Below are 21,407 nucleotides of genomic sequence, written 5' to 3' on the forward strand. Positions count from 1 at the left end.
GTTGAGTTTAAGAGTACTTTAGCAAGAATCCTACTCTCTTTCTATCTTCTGTTATTCATAAAGCCAAAGTGACAGGTCTACAGTTTTGTTTTGCTTGTTTGTTTCATATTTCCTTCTCTTACAACCATTAGTCCATCAACTCGTGAATGGTTAAACGAATTGTATATCCACACAACAGAATATTATTCGGTAATAAAAAGAAATAGATTTTTGATACACAGAAAAGCACAGCTGAATCTCAACAATATTATGCTAAAGGAAAGAAGCCCAACACAAAAGAACATATATTCTATGATTTCATTTATATGACCTTTTTTTTTCTCATTAAACTTTTGCTTTTTAATGGGTCTCAAAATTCTGTGACAGATTTTTAGTCAAGTTGTTTCCATTAAAAAGTACTGAATTTAAAAACTGATAACTTAAAACTGCCACACACACAAAAAAACCAAATGGTCCACAAAACATTCTCCTTTCCTTCTGAAGGTTTTTCGATGCATTGTTATCATTAACTAGTCTTTTACTATTAAACTTAAATGGCCAATTGACACAAACAGTTCTGAGACCGTTCTTCCACCACTGATAAGACTGGGGTGGCAGGTATTGGGGATAATATTCATTTAGCCTTCTGAGCTTTCTGGGCAGACTTGATGACCTTGCCAGCTCCAGCTGCCTTCTCGTCCACTGCTTTGATGACACCCACAGCAACTGTCTGTCTCATGTCACAAACAGCAGAATGGCCCAGAGGAGGATAGTCAGAGAAGCTCTCAACACACATAGGGTTGCCAGGAACCATATCAACAATGGCAGCATCACCAGATTTCAAGAACTTGGGACCATCTTCCGGCTTTTTTCCAGAACGACGATCTATCTTCTCCTTCAGCTCAGCAAACTTGCAAGCAATGTGAGCTGTGTGACAATCCAGCACAGGTGCATATCCAGCACTGATTTGGCAAGGATGGTTCAGGATAATCACTTGAGCCGTGAAGCCAGCTGCTTCCATTGGTGGGTCATTTTTGCCCTCATCAGCCACATTGCCACGACGAACATCTTTGACAGATACGTTCTTGACATTGAAGCCCACATTGTCCCCAGGAAGAGCCTCACTCAAAGCTTCATGGTGCATTTCAACAGACTTTACTTCAGTTGTAACATTGACTGGAGCAAGGGCTTGTCTGTTGGACGAGTTTGTGGCAGAATGCAATCCAGAGCTTCAAGCAGTGTGGTTCCACTGCCGTTCCCATCCTTACGGGTGACTTTCCATCCCTTGAACCAAGGCATGTTAGCACTTGACTCCAGCACGTTGTCACCATTCCAGCCAGAAACTGGCACAAATGCTACTGTGTCGGGGTTGTAGCCAATTTTCTTAATGTAGGTGTTGACTTCCTTAACGATTTCCTCGTATCTCTTCTGGCTGTGGGGTGGCTCAGTGGAGTCCATTTTGTTAACACCAACAATTAGTTGTTTTACACCCAGTGTGTAAGCCAGAAAGGCATGCTCACCGGTCTGCCCATTCTTGGAGATACCTGCTTCAAATTCACCAACATCAGCAGCAACGATTAGGACAGCACAGTCAGCCTGAGATGTGCCTGTAATCATGTTTTTGATGAAGTCTCTGTGTCCTGGGGCATCAGTGATGGTCACATAGTACTTGCTGGTCTCGAATTTCCACAGGTAGATACCATGTTCACGTTCAGCTTTTAGTTTATCCAAGAACCCAGGCATACTTGAAGGAGCCCTTTCCTATCTCAGCAGCTTCCTTCTTGAATTTCTTGAATTTCTCAATAGTTCTTTTGTCGATCCCACCACATTTGTAGATCAGATGACCAGTAGTGGTAGACTTGCCTGAATCTACGTGTCCAATGACGACGATCTTGATGTGAGTCTTTTCCTTTCCCATTTTGGTTTAGGTTGAGTGGTGGTTTTCACGACACCTGTGTTCTGGCTGCAAACCCGTTGTGAAAAAGCCATTTATATGACATTTTTAAAAAGACAGATCTAATCCATACTAACAGAAAGCAGATTAATAGTTGCCCAGGGCCGGAGGTGAGGAGGCTCTCCAGCATGGGGTACATGGGAATATTATTTAGGGGTTTTAGAAATGTTTGCATCTTATTCGTGGTAGTGTTTACACAGGTTTGTAAATTTGTCAAAACTCATCAAAATATACACTTAAAATAGGTATATTTTAGTGTATGTAAACAACATGTCAATTTAGTTGATTGAAAGTTTCATTTTCTTAGGACAAACAGTTTGCTCTTGGCACTGATGCCAGTGGAACAAGAAGAAATATTACATTGAACTAGTCCTGTGCAAGATATAGATCAGTTGGCTTGCTTTTATCTCTTGGACTCTATTATATACGATTCTAGAAACTTAAACTCTAGATGTGAATATTAGTATGGTATCTACTTCTGCATTTATTCCTAGTTTCACTTTATCCTCTGATTTATTTTATTTTTTACCCCATTTTTAATGCTTGCTATTTTTTTATGTTGAGATGTGTGAAATAATTTCTAGTACAAGGTAGAGTATAAATTTTTTAAATTAAAATAAATTTATTTGGGCTTATTTTATTATAGACAAAGGTAATATGTATTTTCACTTCACTGTACTTATACACATACTAGTTCACATGCACACACAATTACTAACCATTAATAGATTTAGAAGTCCAATAAAGTTGGTGGATTTGAGAGGATAACTCTTAACTGTGATAAGACTGATAAATGAAATGTTTGCTGTTTTCTATGAATCCTCTCCCAGAATAGATAGAAACTTGACCAAATATGACTAACAGTGGATACCCTGTAATTGAGAAAGCTGGCAAAAAATAATGCTAGACAACTCATTGGAAAAGTATGGTGTGGGTTTTGATATTGTTTATCATGTTAATGATAGCAATGGAGATTAATAACAGGAAGCCCTGCTGCTGTGGTATTTAGGAATTCTCAAAATCAGCTCTTATTTCCTGGAATCAAAGCTGTCTCATGGCATCATTGAAGTGTGTTGTTCAAAGCTGATTTGCCATTGGGAAGTGTGCCCAAAGAAAAGTAAGTCAATGAAGTTTTAGATAGGGAGTTGAAGAAATAAGTCTAGGAATAATCCTTATTGAGCACTTTCCAAAGAAATATGTTCCTGTAAAGTAAGAATAAGGAAATCAGTTTAAAAACACACAGCTCCATTCGAAGGTACAGATGGTGCCTGTGTGGTTGTGATAGGAATGGGCAATACAGATATGTTAATGAAATTAAAATTATCTAAAAATATCATGTTCAAAATTTGTTCAAAATCCAAGAAAAGAACTAAATAAAAGGTGAATAATATAATACAAAAAGTAGAGCAACAACCATCATCTATAATTTTCACATCAATTAAAATTTGCTTTGTTGTAAGTTGAATACCCTTCCTTTAAACTGTTTTTCATAAACCCAACTGCACTATGGGCAAGTAAATTAATTTCTTTCTCTTTATTCCCAGTATTCACAAACAAATAATATCATCACACAAACACTTTTCTTTAGTTAAGTTCAAAGCAGAGATAAACTAAAATTAAGCTTCAAATGTTGGAGATTTGCAGCAAAACCTTAGCATCAGTATTATGCCTGCCCTTGACCCTAGCCACTCAGTGCGGTCCGTGAGTAGACCAGTAGCATCAGCATCACTTGGGAACTAGAAATGCTGACTTACAGGTCTTCAGTCAGAATCGTATGTTAACAAGATATCCAGGGAATCTGAATGCACTTTAGTTTGAGAAGCCCTGTCCTAAACCATTAATGTAACCAAAATTATTCAAGAAATTGCTAGGATAACCAACTATCCCAGTCTGCCCTATACTAAGGGGTTACTCTGGATTTAGGACTTCCAATGCTAAAACCAAGAAAGTCTGGGCAAATTGAGACAGGTTGGTTCACCCTAAAATTTGCCTATATTCAACTTTAGAATTGCGGAAGGAAAAGAAATATGGATGTGGGGAAATTACACTCTGAGTCAATTTCTATGTTTCCACTCAGTAATTTTAAGCTTTAAGAAAATAGATGAAATTAAGAACAGCTCTCTGCTCTCTGAGATGTTGAGCTCTCACAGCTCTTTAGATCCTTCTGTGAATCAAAACATGGAGTCCAGGGTCAAAAGCCTAACAGGTAAAATCTGTTTGCTTTGTCAGTAAACTTCTTGCCACAGGTTGATACACTAGATAGTGTCAAGCAAGGCATTTTGTTCTATTCCTTTCCGGGTTTCTCATTCAGGATTGTTGAACTGCACCTCTGGCCTGCTTGTGATTATCTTACAGTTGCAAAACCTCTAAGGAAGGCCTCCTGGGATAGAGCTGTTTGCTCTCATTAGCTGGGAAAACAAGGCTCTGTTTATTTCTCATGCTAGTGTCAGGGGGACTCTGCTTTAATTCCAACACAGGTCTAAGTGTTGATTTCACACAAAGGGATTAGCTTAGGGATCTGTGGAAGTTCTAAGGCAGCCTCATAGGAGCCATCTGACTCAACATTGTGTGACTAGGGAAAACTGGGTGTACAAAATACACCATATTTTTCTTTTAACACATGTTATTAGCAAACAGTTATGAAGTCAAATCAAGTACATAAAATGCCAATGATGCTCTCTCATTTATCATAGACACCAGTGTTGATTTTGAAATCATGTCTGATAAATGTCTCTTTTGTACAGTGCTCACCCTCCATGAATAAGGGATGGGTAGTTATTCATTGCAGCAGATGCTGCCAGTGCTCTACTGGTAACTCCTCCAATCCCTTTACCATTTTCAGGCTTTCTGTCCTTATGTAGACTTTTGTTCTAGGGGTCAGCACCTAAGTCTCTTAGTTGACTGACTACCCTTAGGCAGCTAAAACTTGATATGCCTGGAGACACGGAAAGCTGGAAGTACCTGGGAATCTATATCCCCCGAGAGCAGCATCTAATCAGTGACAGACAGTGAAGAGAATTAATATTACAGCTCCCTTTCCCCCTGATGGGGACAATTCTTAGATGTGTGTTACACTGTCTCTCTAATGCCACTCTGAGATTGACCCAAAGCAATATTCCTTGAAATTCTGCTTGCTATCACACCCCAGCTTGGCCTCCTTTCCTTCCTTGTCCTATTTCCCCATTTGCCTAATGGAAATACCTCCTAATAATTCACTTACACATGAATCCTTGTCTCAAGGTCTGCCTCTTAGCAACCTAACCTAAGACATTCATGTTACATAATTTGAAGAGCATTCAAGTCTCTCTTCTCTCAAAAAGACAGAGGTACATACAAATAGATATACTGCCTTCAAGTATATGCAAAGATACCCTACCTTGATCATGATAAGAGAAATGAAAACTGAAACTACACTGAGATACTATTTTCAGAAGGGCAAAAAATTTCAGGTTTGACAACATACTCCATTGCTGTGGCTGTTCAGAAACAGACACTCTCATTACAGAGCTATTGGAAATGCAATTCTTTTGGAGAAGAATTTCTAACATCTCTAAAGCATTACATATGCACTTCCCTGTGTATAAGCAATCCCACTTCTAGATCTAGCAAAAACACAAGATGACATATTTTTTAAAAAAAAAACTGTTCCTTTTATCCTATATGCAATAGCAAAAAGAATGGAAATAACCCAAATTTCCCTCAATGAAGGGGCTAATGAAGGGTATCACTTACAGGAGGAGGGAGAGAATATGTGGGCAAGAACAATGATGGAAGCCAGAACTCTCAGGATGTACCTTATTCTATCATTTTTTGACTTTGGAATCACAGATTTTTTTACACAAAAACCAAAATTAAATTAGAATAAAAAGTGAGCAACCTCTAAAATATAAAACAAACTTTAATGATGGAACTTAATTATAGATTCATATGGTAGCTTAACCACAGAAGAATTATTTCAAGTGCCTTAAAATGCATCTCTTCTACATCCCTTTACATTCCTTGAGGGTTATATCCTAAAGACCAAATAACCCCCTTATACTGCTCTCAATAGACTTATTTTTTAAAATATTGTTATTTTGGGGGCACCTGGGTGGCTCAGTTGGTTATGTGTCCGACTCTTGAATTCTGGCTCAGGTCATGATCTCAGGGTTGTGAGGTGGAGCCCCACATCAGGCTCTACACTCAGCATGGAGTCTGCTTGAGATCCTCTCCTTCTGCCCCTCCTCCTGCTTGTGTGCATGCTCTCTCTCTCTCTCTCTCTCTCCCAAATAAATAAATAAATAATAAATCTTTAAGATATTGTTTTCGAAACAATGATATGTGAAGTAGGATAAATCAAATTATTAATTATGTTAATTTAATTAGGAACAAATATTTTCACTGTAAGAGAAAAGGGATACAAATATAAAATCAAATAAGTTAAGAACCCTGTAACTTTAAATTTGACTTGGAAATATCAGTATAAACTCAGGATTTGTTTTTTACTTTCTAAAAATGCATATATTTCCTAATTCTGTTCACTGAAAAAGTACAGAAGCAATGAAAACCCGGTAGGAATGAGGACCCCTAAAGTTCCAATTGTGGTCTCTAAATAGCATTTTCCACAAAAAGGAATCAGAGTTCCTTAGAGTTATGTTTAGTTCCAAGTCTGGAGCAGAAATCTATAAAAGGAATCTGAGATATCATGTTGTTCTAGAAAGCAAAGAAGTTATCAAAGTGTATTGGAGTCATGACAAAAAGGTTCCTGCTGGTGAAAGATGCGACAATTTGAGCATCAGAAGGAACAATGAAGCACACCAAATATATAAATATCCATGATTTTATAATTTTTGAAAAAAAATGAGCTTGTTTGGAAGTTACTAGAACATCAAGTCACTGTTTTAAAAATTGATTAATAAAGGGATGCCTGGGTGGCTCAGATATTTAAGTGTCTGCCTTCAGCTCAGATCATAATCTCCAGATCCTGCTCAGCGGGGAGCCTGCTTCTCCCTCTGTCTCTCCCCACTGCTCATGCTTGCTATCGTGTGCTCTCTCTCTCTCTCTCTCAAATGAATAAATAAATAAAATTTTTAATAAAAACTGATTAATAAAAAGAAAGAATGAAATATTTATTCTGTTTCTTGTACAAGCTATATTTTAGGCTAACTATATAGTTGAAGAATTCTAGCAGCAATCATCAAAAGTTGTAAAAATCATTAGGTGGAAGTCAACAGGGACCTTTATAATGGAAGGACTAGGCTGACAGCACCTGAACCCACTGTTACCAGTTGAGTCACAGAAGGTAACAATATGACCCTATTGTCATACATGCCAAAAAGGATAATAAGGCAATTTCATGAAAAGACTATTTACCAAGGGTATGGGCACAATTAAGGAAAACCAACACAGAACAATGAAGTACTCTGGAATTTGTATGAGCAGGGACCGTTAATCCTAAGCCTGGAGGGGTAAAGAGAGCAGTTCCTGGAATCTCTAAAGAGAGCTGTAGCTGCAAAAAAAGGCCACCCAACAGCAGTTGTGTCATATGGTAAAGAAATGTAACCACCACCCACCTGTGGCAACCCAGCAGGGAAACAATAAGAGGAACGAATACCTTGACTTTACTCTCCTACCGTTCTGTGATTTATGGGTGTCTATCATTAGATAACCAGGAGCCAGAGAACTAAGAAGTTTGTTGATGCAGTCTATAAAAGCTGGCTCCTAGGGCAGACAGCAAGATGGAGAAAACTGAAGAGTAGAACCAGAGGCATAAATAGGGAATATCTGACACAAAAGTGATAAACCCTTTCAGCACCAGTCTAATTTTTTAATAGACCTGAACAAAAGATCAGACTTCATAAGGATGCTCCCAGAATTCAGGATTTCTCAATTTCTCCCTCGTTTTGAAAACCAATAAGAAGCAGGCTGGTGTTGCAATAAATTCCAATAAAGTCCTCAGGGTGAAGGTAGTGACCCTGTTGTTCATCCCATTTGCCAACTGGCAGACTAAAACATCTATAGTAAGAGTCTAGATTTGGTTAGAATTCTGAGGTCCTGGGGCTTTAGAGAAAGATAAATCCTGTAACAAATCTAATTTGTCCAGCCCTTTGCAATTCCTTTAAGTTGATTTTTAAACAATCTTCAGCAAAATCTTGCCGAAATTCCAAGTCTTTTCTCCTCTCCAACTAACTCTTCTAGCGCTCCTATTCTTTCTATCCATGAAAAGACCTAATTATTTTGTCACTGGGGTGATCATAATAGATAGTTGATCTTCATGATTCACAAATGGATTCATGATTCCTTATTTATGAATTTGCCTACCCACAAAAATGTATTTGTAACACCCAAATAAATGCTAGTGGTGATTTTGTTGTCATTCACAGACATGTGCCGAGCAGTGAAGATTTTGAGTTGCTTGCTTAATGTGCATGTTCCTAGCTGAGGTTGAACATGACGGTGCTCTGCCGTCTTGCTTCAGGTCTCATACTATAAACAAGTGTCCTTATTGCAGCCTATGTAGTGCCATGTTTTCCCCATTTCTGTGCTTCTGCTGGTGATTTTGCTGTTAATAATGGTGTTATGAGCAAACAATGAATCGTGGAGCACTACATCAAAAACTAATGATTTACTGTATGGTGACTAACATAATAAAAAAAGATACACATTAATAAAAATCCATTAAATGATTAAAAAAATGGCCACCAACCAAAGTGTTGAAGTTCTGGCTAGTGTTCCTAAGTGTAAGAAGGCTGTGATGTGCTTTATGGGGAAAATAGCTGAGTTGGCTAAGTTTCATTCAGGTATAATGCTTTGGCCATTAGTTCAATGTATATGAAATCAGGTACCATTTTTTTTAAGATTTTATTTATTTATTTGACAGAGAGAGAGACAGCCAGCGAGAGAGGGAACATAAGCAGGGGGAGTGGGAGAGGAAGAAGCAGGCTCCCAGCAGAGCAGGGAGCCCGATGTGGGGCTCGATCCCAGGACCCTGGGATCACACCCTGAGCTGAAGGCAGATGCTTAATGACTGAGCCACCCAGGCGCCCCTGAAATCAGGTATCATTAAACAGAAACACAGATAAAACAAAGTTACGTGCTGATCAGTTGATGAAAATGTTGCAACTAAAGACTTGCAGGAACCTAACCCTGTATTTTCCTTAGGAGCACTGGTGCAGTATTTGCTAATTCAATGTTTGCAGTGACTTTATAGAACATTACTATGAATAACAAGAATAGACTCTATTAATTAAAATATTTTGGGAAGTAAAATATGGTATGCCTGGACAGTGGGTGAAAACTGGGACTAGGAATACTATACCTAGTGTGTTGCAGCCATCTCCCACTAGTTTACAGACCTGACTTCACCATTCACTGATGCCACGATGAAATTGGCCATTTACACTGTGGAAATGGGCACACCCTACAAATAAGACAGCCAGTTGTTAAACATTTACCAGCATACCACTGATTGTAACTCTCCCTTTGTGTAATTTCCCGCTCAAATTCCTTTTGTCGAAGTACAAGAATCACAGCAAAGCTGCCACCAATTATTTCAGCTGCTTGTAGCACTGGAGAGAATAATTCTCAGGTGGATGACTGGAAGTGTAGCAAAATCCTATGCTTACTGCCTGCATCTGTTGATCCCCATGTACCTGCCATTAGGGAATAATAGCTCCCCCTTCATTCTGCCATAGCAAAATCTAACTGGAACCTTGATGACAAAGGAATCTGGAAAATAGAGTTTCCAGGCTTTCAGTCCTTCTGGTACAAGGAAGAACATGGAAGGTGGAAATAATACTGAATATCAGTAAACCCTATATGACATGGAGGGGCAATAACTCTGATATGAGTAAATATCAATGAACTATTCAATAAATATTTTCTATGTGCCATCTTTGTGCCAGGCACATGCTACAGGATTTCAAGCAGTGATTTTCAAATTATGGGTAAAAATCTATAATAGGTTGTAATATTAATTTATTATGTGTGTCCAGTGTTTTTTTAAATAAAATAAAGCAGAATAGAATACAAATATAAGAGTGCATCAAATGTAGAGTGAATAAATATTATTTGTAAAACTTTTGTCTCAGATACATAGATATGTATGTGTCTACTTGTTTCCAGAGTAAAATGCACTTCTCACTGTGGATTACAGTCAAATAAAGTTCAAAAAACCCCCATAGCTTTAGAGCAAGGATCAGTGAACCTTTAGAGGATCATATAGTAAATAGGTTAAGCTTTGAAGGCCATGTGTCTGTGCTACAACTACTCAACTCTGCCTCCGTAGGATGAAAGCAGCATAGATAATAAGGAAATGAATGGACAAGTCTTGTTCCACTAAAAGTCATGCAAAACCAGGTAGATGACTAGTAGCTTTTGACTCACAGACCGTAGTTGGCCAACTACTGATTTAGACCAGTGCTTCTCACACTCTCTATGGTAAAACAACAGCTTTTTGTTTTTGTTTATTACCGCCCAGGACAAGTATACAGCTCATACTGTATACAACTCATCTGAGCAAGTTCAACACCCTATCTGGTCTATGCCTTGTTCAGCAAGATGAGTACAATGATCATGCACTTAAACAATACAGAAATGTTAAATTTCTATAAAAGACTGTAAATACCCTCAGTTTGTGTACTTATTGCAGACTGGTAACAAAAAGTTCATAGGCCAGGGACCAGCTCTGGTCCATAAACCGCATTTTGAGTAGCACTTCTTTATTTCATATATATATACATATATATATATATACATATATACATATATATATACATGTATACATATATAATACATATATATACATATATACACATATATGTATATATACATATACATATATACATATATACATATACATATATACACATATATACATATATACATATATTACATATATATGTATATATGTATATATATGTATATATATAACATATAGTGTTAATATTTATTTCAGGTGTACAATATAATGATTCAAGAATTCTGTACATTACTGCTTATCACGATAAGGGTACTCTTAATCCCCTTCACCTATTTCATCCATCCCCCCCACTTACCTCCCCTCTGACAACTACCAATTTCTTCTTTATACTTAGGAGTCTGTTTTCTGTTAGTCTCTTTTTTACTTTATTCATTGGTTTTGTTTCTTAAATTCTACATATGAGTGAAATTGTATGGTATTTGTCTTTCCCTGACTGACCTATTTCATTTAGCATTATACCCTCTAGATCCACCCATGTTGTTGCAAATGGCAAGATTTCATTCTTTTTTATGGCTGAGTAATATTCCATTGTGTATATATGTGTGTATATATACCACATCTTCTTTATCATTTATCCATGGACACTTGGGTTGCTTCCATATCTTGGCTATTGTAAATAATGCTACAATAAACATAGGGGTGTATATATCTCTTTGAATTAGTGTTTTCATTTTATTCAGGTAATACCCAGTAGTAGAATTACTGGATTATATGGTAATCCTATTTTTAATTTTTGAGGAACCTTCATACTGTTTTCTACAGTGGTTGAACCAATTTGCATTCCCATAACTGTGCATATGGGTTTGTTTTTTTCCACATCCTCACCAATGCTTGTTATTTCTTGTGTTTCTTATTTTAGCCATTCTGACAGGTGTGTGGTGGTATCTCATTGTGGTTTTGATTTGCATTTCACTGATGATTAGTGACATTGAGCATCTTTTCATATGTTTGTTTATCATCTCTCTGTCTTCTTTGGGAAAAATGTCTAATCAGTTCCTCTGCCTATTTTTTTTAAATTGGATTATTTGTTTTTTGGTGTTGAGTTATATAAGTTCTTCATATATTTTGGATACTAACCCTTTATTGGGTATGTCATTTGTAAATATCTTTGCCCATTCAGTAGGTTGTCTTTTTGTTCTGTTGATGGTTTCCTTTGTTGTGCAAAACCTTTTTATTTTGGTATATATAGTCCTAATAGCTTGATTTTGCTTTTGTTTCATTTATCAAAGGAGATATATCTAGAAAAATACTTCTATGGCTGATGTCAAAGAGCTTATGGCCTATGTTTTTTCCTAGGCATTTTATGGTTTCAGGTCTCATATTTAGGTCTTTAACCCATTTGAGTTTATTTTTGTGTATGGTGTAAGAAAGTGGTCCAGTTTCATTCTTTTGCATGTAGCTGCCCAGTTTTCCCAACACCAGTTATTGGAGAGACTGTCTTTTTCCCATTGTGTGTTCTTGCCTTGTTTGTTGCAGATAATTGACCGTAAAAGCAGGGGTTTCTTTTTGGGCTACCTATTCTGTTCCATTGATCTATGTGTCTATTTTTGTGCCTGTACCATACTGTTTTGATTACTGCAGCTTGGTAGTATATCATGAAATCTGGAATTGTGATACCTCCAGCTGTATTATTTCTCATGATTGCTTTGGCTATTTGGGGTCTTTTGTAGTTCCATACGAATTTTAGGATTATTTGTTCTAGTTCTGTGGAAAAATACTGTTGATATTTTGGTAAAGATTGAATTATCTCTGTAGATTGCATTAGGAAGTATGGACATTTAAAACAATATTGGTATTTTTGATCCACGAGCATGGGACATCTTTCCTTTCGTTTGTATCATCTTCAGTTTCTTTCATCAGTGTTTTATAGTTTTCAGAGTACAAGTCTTTCACCTCGATTAAGTTTATTCCTACATATGTTACTCTTTTTGGTACAATTATAAATGAGAATGTTTTCCTAAATTATCTTTTTGCTACTTCATTATTCATGTATAGAAATGCAACAGATTTCTGTATATTAATTTTGTATCCTGAAATTTTACTGAATTCATTTATCAGTTCTGGTAGTTTTTGGTGAGGTCTTTAAAATTTTCTAAATATAGTATCATGTCATCTGCAAATAGTGAAAATTCTACTTCTTCCTTACCAATTTGGATGCCTTTTATTTCTTTTTTGTTGTCTGACTGCTGTGGCTAGGACTTCCAGTACTATGTTGAATAAAGGGGTGGGGGAGTAGACATCCTTGTCTTGTTTCTGATCTTAGGAGAAAAGCTCTCAGTTTTTCACCATCGAGTATGATGTTAGATTTTCATATATGGCCTTTATTATGTTGAAGTATGTGTCCTCTAAACTTGATTTGTTCAGAGTGGTTTGTTTTTATCACGAATGGATGTTTTACTTTGCCAAATGCTTTTTCTGCATCTATTGAAATGATCATATAGGTTTTATCCTTTTTCTTATTGATGTGATGGATCATGTTGATTGATTCATAGATACTGAACCACACTTGCATCCCAGGGATAAATCCCACTTGATCATGGTGAATGGTTTGTTTAATGTATTATTGGATTCAGTTTGCTAATATTTTGTTGAGGATTTTTGCATCTGTGTTCATCAGGGATATTGGCCTGTAGTTTTCTTTTTTAGTGGTGTCTTTATCTGGTTTTGGTATCAGGGTAATCCTGCCCTCACTGAATTTGGAACCTTTCCTTCCTCTCTCCTATTTTCTGAAATATTTTGAGAAGAATAGGTATTAATTCTTCTTTAAATGTTTGTTAGGATTCACCTGTGAAGCCATCTGTTTTTATTTGAGTCTCTGTCTCTCTTTTGTTCTCTTATGAGTCTGGCTAATGGATTATCAATTTTGTTTGTTGAGAGTTTTTAAGTTACTGATTCAATATTGTTGCTTGTAATTGGTCTGTTCAAATTTTCTATTTCTTCCTGACTCAATTTTGGAAGGTTGTATGTTTCTAGGAATTTATCCATTTTCTAGGTTGTCCAGTTTGTTGGCATATAATTTTTCATAATATTCTCTTTGTCTCAGAGAGATTGCAGATCTCTCTGAGATTACAAATAATTATAGATTTTTATTTCATAATACTTTGTATTTCTGTAGTGCTGGTTGTTATTTCTCTTTAATTTCTGGTTTTATTTGAGTCTCTGTCTCTATTTTTTTTTCTTATGAGTCTGGCTAATGGAGTATCAATTTTGTTAATCTTTCAAAGAAAGAGCTCCTGGTTTCATTAATCTACTCTATTGTTTTTTAAGTTTCTATTTCATTTATTTCTGCTCTGATTTTTATTTCCCTCCTTCCATTGGCTTTGGGCTTTGTTTGTTCTTCTTTTTCTAGCTTCTTTAGGTGTAAGATTAGGCTGTTTTTTGAGATTCTTCTTCCTTCCTGAGGTAGGCCTGTATTGCTATAATCTTCCCTCTTAGAACACCTTTTGCTGTATCACAAAGATTTAGGACATTTGTGTTTTCATTTTTAAATTTGTCTCCAAGTATTTTTTTAATTTTCTCTTTGATTTCTTGGTTGGCCTATTCATTGTTTATTTAACCCCCATGCATTTATGTTCTTTTCAGATTTTTTCTTACAATTAATTTCTAGTTTTATATCATTGTGGTTGGAAAAGATACATGATATGATTTCAGTCTTTTTGAGTTGTTTTGTGGCCTAACATGTGATCTGTCCTGGACAATGTTCCATGTGTACTTTAAAAGAATGTGTGGTGGGGCGCCTGGGTGGCACAGTCGTTAAGCGTCTGCCTTTGGCTCAGGGCGTGATCCTGGCGTTGTGGGGTCGAGCCCCACATCAGGCTCCTCCGCTATGAGCCTGCTTCCTCCTCTCCCACTCCCCCTGCTTGTGTTCCCTCTCTCGCTGGCTGTCTCTATCTCTGTCAAATAAATAAATAAAATCTTAAAAAAAAAAAAAAAGAATGTGTGGTGACTAATATAACAAAATAAAAATTATTAAAAAAAAGAAAGGCAGAAGGTATATAGCAACTCTACTTTCTGCTCTGTTTTGCTATGAACCTAAAAAAATAATAATAAAAAATAAAAGAATGTGTATTCCACTGCTGTTGGATGTAATGTTCTGAATATGTCTATTAGATCCATCTGGTCCAATGTATCATTAATTCCACTATTTTCTTTTTGATTTTCTATCTGGAAGATCTATCCATTAATGTAAGTGTGGTGTTAAAGTCCCATAGTATTATTATATTACTACTAATTTCCTCCTTTATGTCTGTTAATAGTTGCTTTATGTATTTGAGTGTGCCCATGTTGGGTGCATGTATATTTATAATTATTATATATTTTTGTTGGATTGTTCCCTTTATCATTTGTGTAGTACTGCTTTAGAGAATACAAAGAAATAAAAGATACTGCCATTGTATTTAAGAGATTTATGAGCTAATGGAGACAAGTCTGTTAACAAATAGTAATAATACAAGGTAGAATACAATATGTGCTCTAATATAAGAACTAGTTCCTAGCACATGAACCTATATTCCCCAAACCTGACCTACCTATCTGAAATGGCCAATTGTGCTACACACACACACACACACATATACACCATGTCCAAAGAAGTTATTTAATGTATACCATCTATTATTAAAACTTTATTTCATAATACTCTCTCTACATAAAATATATACATATATAATTATATATGTATATATATATATAATTTCTCTCTCTTTTTTTGTTTTAGAAAGATGCTTGTGAAATTTAGAAGGAAAAACTCCTCTCCTAGACATCATTATGAACAATTCTTAGTGAATGAAGCCTTGGAAAACATTCAACTCAATTGCTAGTGTAGCTGCAGCTGGCCAACTAGAGACAGAGTGTATTGTTATTTCCATGTCAAATGGCTTTCTTCTTCCTCCACTGAGAACCATTACTCTTTATATGCTAGTAGAGAAAACCATTCAGGAAATATTTTAACATTTTTAAATATGTAATGTGGTAGGTGCAAGCCAGATTATAGTGCAATGGAGTAAGAACTCTTGACATTTGAGAGTTTATGGCTATTACCCTCCCCATGCCTTTAAAAAATGAACCCTTTTCTTGTTCATTCCTTTTTCTAAGCCTTCCAAGGAAGGACTTCTTTTTTTATATATAATAATTTTTTATTATGTTATGTTAGTCACCATACAGTATATCCTTAGTTTTTGATGTAATGTTCCATGATTCATTATTTGCGTATAACACCCAGTGCACCATGCAATATGTGCCCTCCTTAATACCCATCACCGGCCTACCAAGGAAGGACTTCTGATGACAAATCGGTTTGAGAGCTTCTGTGCTGCAGGCAGAAAAAAATGGTGAAGCAGAATGTATAGATAAGAGTTTTGTGGAATCATGAGTTGCTAGATGTGGACTAATCATCCTTGTAAACATTGGTTGCTAATGTCGAAATGTTGGTTGGAAGGAGAGAGATAAGGGGGCACCTGTGGTGTGTGATGGGAGTGTATAGGAAAGGAATACAAAAGGGAATTTTAAGACTTACTGCTGAGGACTATGTGTTTCCCTTCATGGAGTTGCTGAAATATAAGCAAAAAAAAAAAAAAATTAACCTATTTAAAATTTACCCTTAGTTGCGTGAAACATGCTCTTCTGAGAGCAACACCATGTAGGGAATGGTTTTATAACACTAATATTGTTGTCTTTAAACTAGTAATAATTAACTAGTAACATTTTATTTTGTCCCTTTCCCTCTTCAAGGTTCTCAAAGAATGTTTCAAGCTGCATCTTTAGAGTCTGTCAGAGCTACCACGCTTTACGTTCTTTCCTTTTTGTGTGTGCCTTTCATCCTTGTGATTATTTATTTATTTCGATTATTTATTTTACAACTGGAAATTTGTACCTCTTAATCTCCTTCACCTATTTTGCCCATTCCCCCTACTCTGTTCCCCTCTGGCAACCACCAGTTTGTTCTCTGTATTTATGAGTCTGTTTCTGTTTGTGTTTATTCTTTGTTTTCTTAGATTCCACATACAGGTAAAATCATATGGTATTTGTCTTTCTCTGTCTGACTTATTTCACTTAAAGTAATACCTTCTGGGTCCATTCATGTTGTCACAAATGACAAGATTTCATTCTCTTTTATGACTGAGTGATATTCCAGTGTGTGTGTGTGTGTACACCATATCTGCTTTATTAATGTATCTATCAGTGGACACTTAGCTTACTTCCGTATCTTGGCTATTATAAATAGCGCTGCAATGAACATAGGGGTACAGATACCTTTTTGAATTAGTGTTTTTGTTTTCTTTGGGTACATACCCAGCAGTGGAATTGCTGAATAGTATGTTATTTCTATTTCTGAGTTTTGGGGGAACCTCCATACTATCTTCCTTAGTGGCTGCACCAATTTACATTCCCACCAGCAGTGCACAAGGGATCCCATTCTCCATATCCTTGCCAACAGCTGTTATTTTTTGTCTTTTGGTACTAGCCATTCTGACAGGTGTGAGGTGATAGCTCATTGTGGTTTTGATTTGCATTTCCCTGATGATCAGTGATGCTGAGCATCTTTTCATGTGCCTGTCGGCCATCTGTATGTCTTTGGAAAAATATCTATTCAGGTCCTCTGCCCATTTTGAAGTTAGATTATTAGGGGTTTTTTTGGTGTTGAGTTGTATTGGCTCTTTATATATTTTGGATATTAATGCCTTATTAGATATATCATTTGCAAATGCCTACTCCCATTCAGTAGGTTGCCTTTTTGTTTTGTTGATGCTTTCCTTTGCTGGACAAAAGCTTTTTATTTTGGTGTAGTTCCAATAGTTTATTTTTGCTTTTGTTCCCTTGCTTGAGGAGACATAACTAGAAAAATGTTGCTAAGGCTGATATCAAAGAGACTACTGCCTATATTTTCTTTTAGGAGTTTTATGGTTTCAGGTTTCACATTTAGATCTTTAGTTCATTTTGAGTTTATTTTCGTGTATGTTTTAAGAGAATGGACCATTTTCCTTCTTTTGCATGTAGCTGTCCAGTTTTCCCAACACCATTTATTGAAGAGATTGTCTTTTCCCCCATTGTATATTCTTACCACCTTTGTCACAGATTAATTGACAATATAAGTGTGAGTTTGTTTCTGGGTTCTCTATCCTATTTTATTGATCTATGCATCTATTTTTGTGCCAGTGTCATGTTGTTTTGATTACTTCAGCATTATAATATAGTTTTAAGTCTGGGATTGTGATACCTTCAGTTTTATTCTTCTTCCTTAAGATTGCTTCAGCTATTTGGAGTCTTTTATGGTTTCATACAAATTTTAGGATTATTCTAATTCTGTGAAAAATACTATTGGCTAAGGATACTAAGTTTTCTTTTGATGAATACAAAACCAACGTGGTTGATGTTGAAAGATTCCTGTGAATCACATTTGACACTTTATTTTGTCCATTATAACCTGATTAAATTAAAATCAAGGTATCTTTACCCTTCATAAGAACCTATGGAATGAGGAAGAGGTAAGTAACATTATCTTAGTTCTACAAATGGATAAATTTAGGTGCAAGAAATTAAATGCTTCCACTAGGGTCACTTGCTGAATTGGGTCTCCAGATTAATTAAATTGCAAAGCTGGCATGTACCTCTAGTATTTTTTTTGTCCCTAAGAGAATGCCCAGTTGATTTTGGCAACTAGATCAGCTATGGATGTAAGAATGAGGAAAATATCCAATGAACCTACTGATATTCCAGCAGTTTCTTCAACCTACTATCCTGCTCTGAACACCAGGGTGCTCCCCCAGACATATCACTCTTGAGGAAGGGTCATTTGGAACTTTTTATGCTTTGAAAAAGGCTTCACTCCACTTATATCCTGGACCCCAACTTCAGCCTCTCCTTTCCCCCAGCATTACCCGAGAAGAGTCATACCCTCAGCTACTTTAAGTTGGGCTGACACCTTGAAGAGGTCTCAGACATTGGAATTTTTGAAAATAAACTTTTTATTTTGCTGTTTTGAGGAGCAAAGACCCAGGAAATTTTACCAGGACAAGAGTGGGACAGAAAGTGGACAGAGTACAAATTTTGCTTGTTTTTTAAAAACAAAAATTTGTTTTTTATTATGCTGTGAAAGAGAAAGCTTAAGATTATTCTCTATAACATACCTATGAAAAAAATGCGTCAGGGTAGAGTACTCTGACTCAGTCTTGTCATTAATAAGAGAGGAGGATGTTGCCAGCCTCTGAAACTCTCCCCCATGGGTAACAGATCTATTAGGTAGACATTGTCCCCCTCCCTGACAGCAAAACACAATTAATGTCATGGAGAAAGCTCAAGTGTGGTTGGGGAGTGCACATTTTTATAAAAAAGCTAACTGTCTAAAATCTAAAATGTATGTATTTAATTTTCTCCAGAAATGGTTCACAATCATCTTCCCTCATCACTGCATTTTTCAGGATGGAGAAAGCCATTGTGTTTGTGGTATACTTCAAGTTCTTGGAGTGACTGATAGTATTGCAACTTGGATGATTTGGGAAGGATTTTTATTCTCTTTATTATTTTAATAAGTAAATTTAAAGCAGACTATTTCTCTAGCTTAATTGCTTTTGCGACATTCCACTGAATCCCCATAGATTATATAATAAAGCTGACTCTGTTGGAAGGGTGACCTGTCTGGCCAGAGAGAAGAGAAATCACTGTTGGACCTAAACTTATTCCCAGTGTTGACTCATCTTCTCAGATGCATCAGCACAATCGTATTCACCTTGACATAGCAAGAATGAAACCATTGATCTGAGTCAGGGACTTTTCCAAATTCTGTTCCTGGTTCTTCCAAGGCACGAATGCAAACTCAGCATCTAACATATGGGTAATAACCTTTTTTAGGTCACAGAACTTTTGAGTACCTGATGAAAGCTGTGTTGACTCAAGTCCTCTAAGATGGGATTAGTTGTGCAAGAGATTTATTGAGAGAAAGGCTCATGAGGGAATATGAGGGGGAAGGGCAGAACAGGGGAGGCTAGGACAGCTGTCAGACTGAGGATATCTGATCTGACCACCCTGTAGAGGAGAAAGGAAGGGAAGGAAGGTTAGGTGGAAGTTTTCAGAGAGTTCAGCAAGGTTCTTCAGGAGTCCTTGAGCCAAAGTTGGCCTGTCATAGGAATCCTACATCTGCCAGGAACATGCCTGCCTTAGTATTCCTACCGTATTCACTCACTGGCTGGGAGACAATAGGGCTATGGGTCACTTCTGCTCCCTACAGTCAGAGGTCTAGAAAGGGCATTCTCATGGCTGCCTGTCTACTTCTTGTGCTGCACAGAATTACCTCACACAAATTCAGAGAACAGATCCTCCACCACGGGCCTCTTTTCCTGAGGGGAAATCTCAGAAAAGGAGGGTTAGTGGGGCAAATTGTAACCTCTTTTGCTACAGTTGGTCTTGGAGCTGCAATTAGAATTCATCCTCTCTCTCCTCTGCTATCCATTCTAAATTTCCCTCACCCTCAAGTTTCATCTCTGTAGGCCTTACTAGCTTTACCTGATGGTATAACCAAAACTTTCACTCCTGAGATTTCTAAGCCTTTAGGAATCATACTCTTCTGAAGCTAGAATCACTACACTTTCCCATTCATAGTTATAACTGGGTATAAGAGTATACCAAGAGGTGCCCAAGTGTATCACCTGGGTAACACACATATTCCTCCCTACTGTCATTATGTAAAAGCAGCCCTACTTCTTCCTGGTAATCAGTGTCAGTTAACTCTTGCCATGACTGTGACTCCTCTTCTTGCCTTCTGATCCTTGTGCACAAGACATCCGAAGTGTCCTGGTAGTAGCCATAGCTTAGAGTTCAGCGGGACCCTTTCTGCATCCTCTGGCAAGAGTGTGCCTTTTTTGAAGACCGTGACCACCAACCGTGTCATGCCTAGAGTTAATGGGACTGGAAGCAGCCCTCCAGTGGTAAGTAGAGCCACTCATACTTCAACCCCTTAGTCTCTGGATCCATGTATTCTTTTTTTATTATTAATTTTTTTTTTAATTTTTAGAGAGCAGGGGAGGGACAGAGGGAGAAGAAGAGAGAAACTCTAAGTAGATTCTGTGCACTGAGTGCAGAGCCTGACACAGGGCTTGATCTCACCATCCTGAGATCACAACCTGAGCCAAAACCAAGAGTCAGATGCTTAACCAACTGCGCCACCCAGGCACCACTGGATCCATGTATTCTTCCTGCTGGGGACACGGCACCAGATAGAGGTCTCTGATTCAATATACACTCTGTGTCCTGAAGGTCCCCTGTTTTTTAGAGTGTTGCCTCAAAACTGGTACTTTAGTTACTCCTTTCAAAAACCATTCCAGTGTTTTATGAGGCTGGCTGCTTCTGGATAATATGGTGCATGATATGACCAGTGGATCCCATGGTTATAGCTCACGTCCACCCCACCTTTGCTGTAAAATGAATCCTCTGGTCAGATGCTATGTTGCATGCTTGTGTATCAGGCCTTCCCTAATCCCCTGGATAGTGCTACTGGCTGAGGCTCTACAGTCAGGAAAGATGAACCCATACCTACCCTTCCAGGATGGGTTGACTTAACACCAACTGACCAAGGGAAGTGCCATACCTGGGAGTTCAGTATGGGTGTCTATTGCCAACAGGGTGGACATTCAGAGGCAGCAGTAATTAGATCAGCTTTGATAAGTGGGAATCCATGTTATTGGCCTGTATCTTGGTCACCATGGCTGCTTCATGAATATGCCTATCATGCCAATTCTGAAG

General features: G+C 37.2%; 1 pseudogene; it reads right to left on the bottom strand.

Annotated features, from left to right (window-relative positions):
- Nucleotides 1-486: 486 nt before the first annotated feature.
- Nucleotides 487-1,959, bottom strand: LOC123778431 (elongation factor 1-alpha 1 pseudogene; annotated as a pseudogene).
- Between the last annotated feature and the right edge of the window lie 19,448 nt (nucleotides 1,960-21,407).

This window comes from Ursus americanus, chromosome X, assembly GCF_024610735.1.
Source record: "Ursus americanus isolate L20-20 chromosome X, mUrsAme1.1.p, whole genome shotgun sequence".
Lineage (NCBI taxonomy): Eukaryota > Metazoa > Chordata > Mammalia > Carnivora > Ursidae > Ursus > Ursus americanus.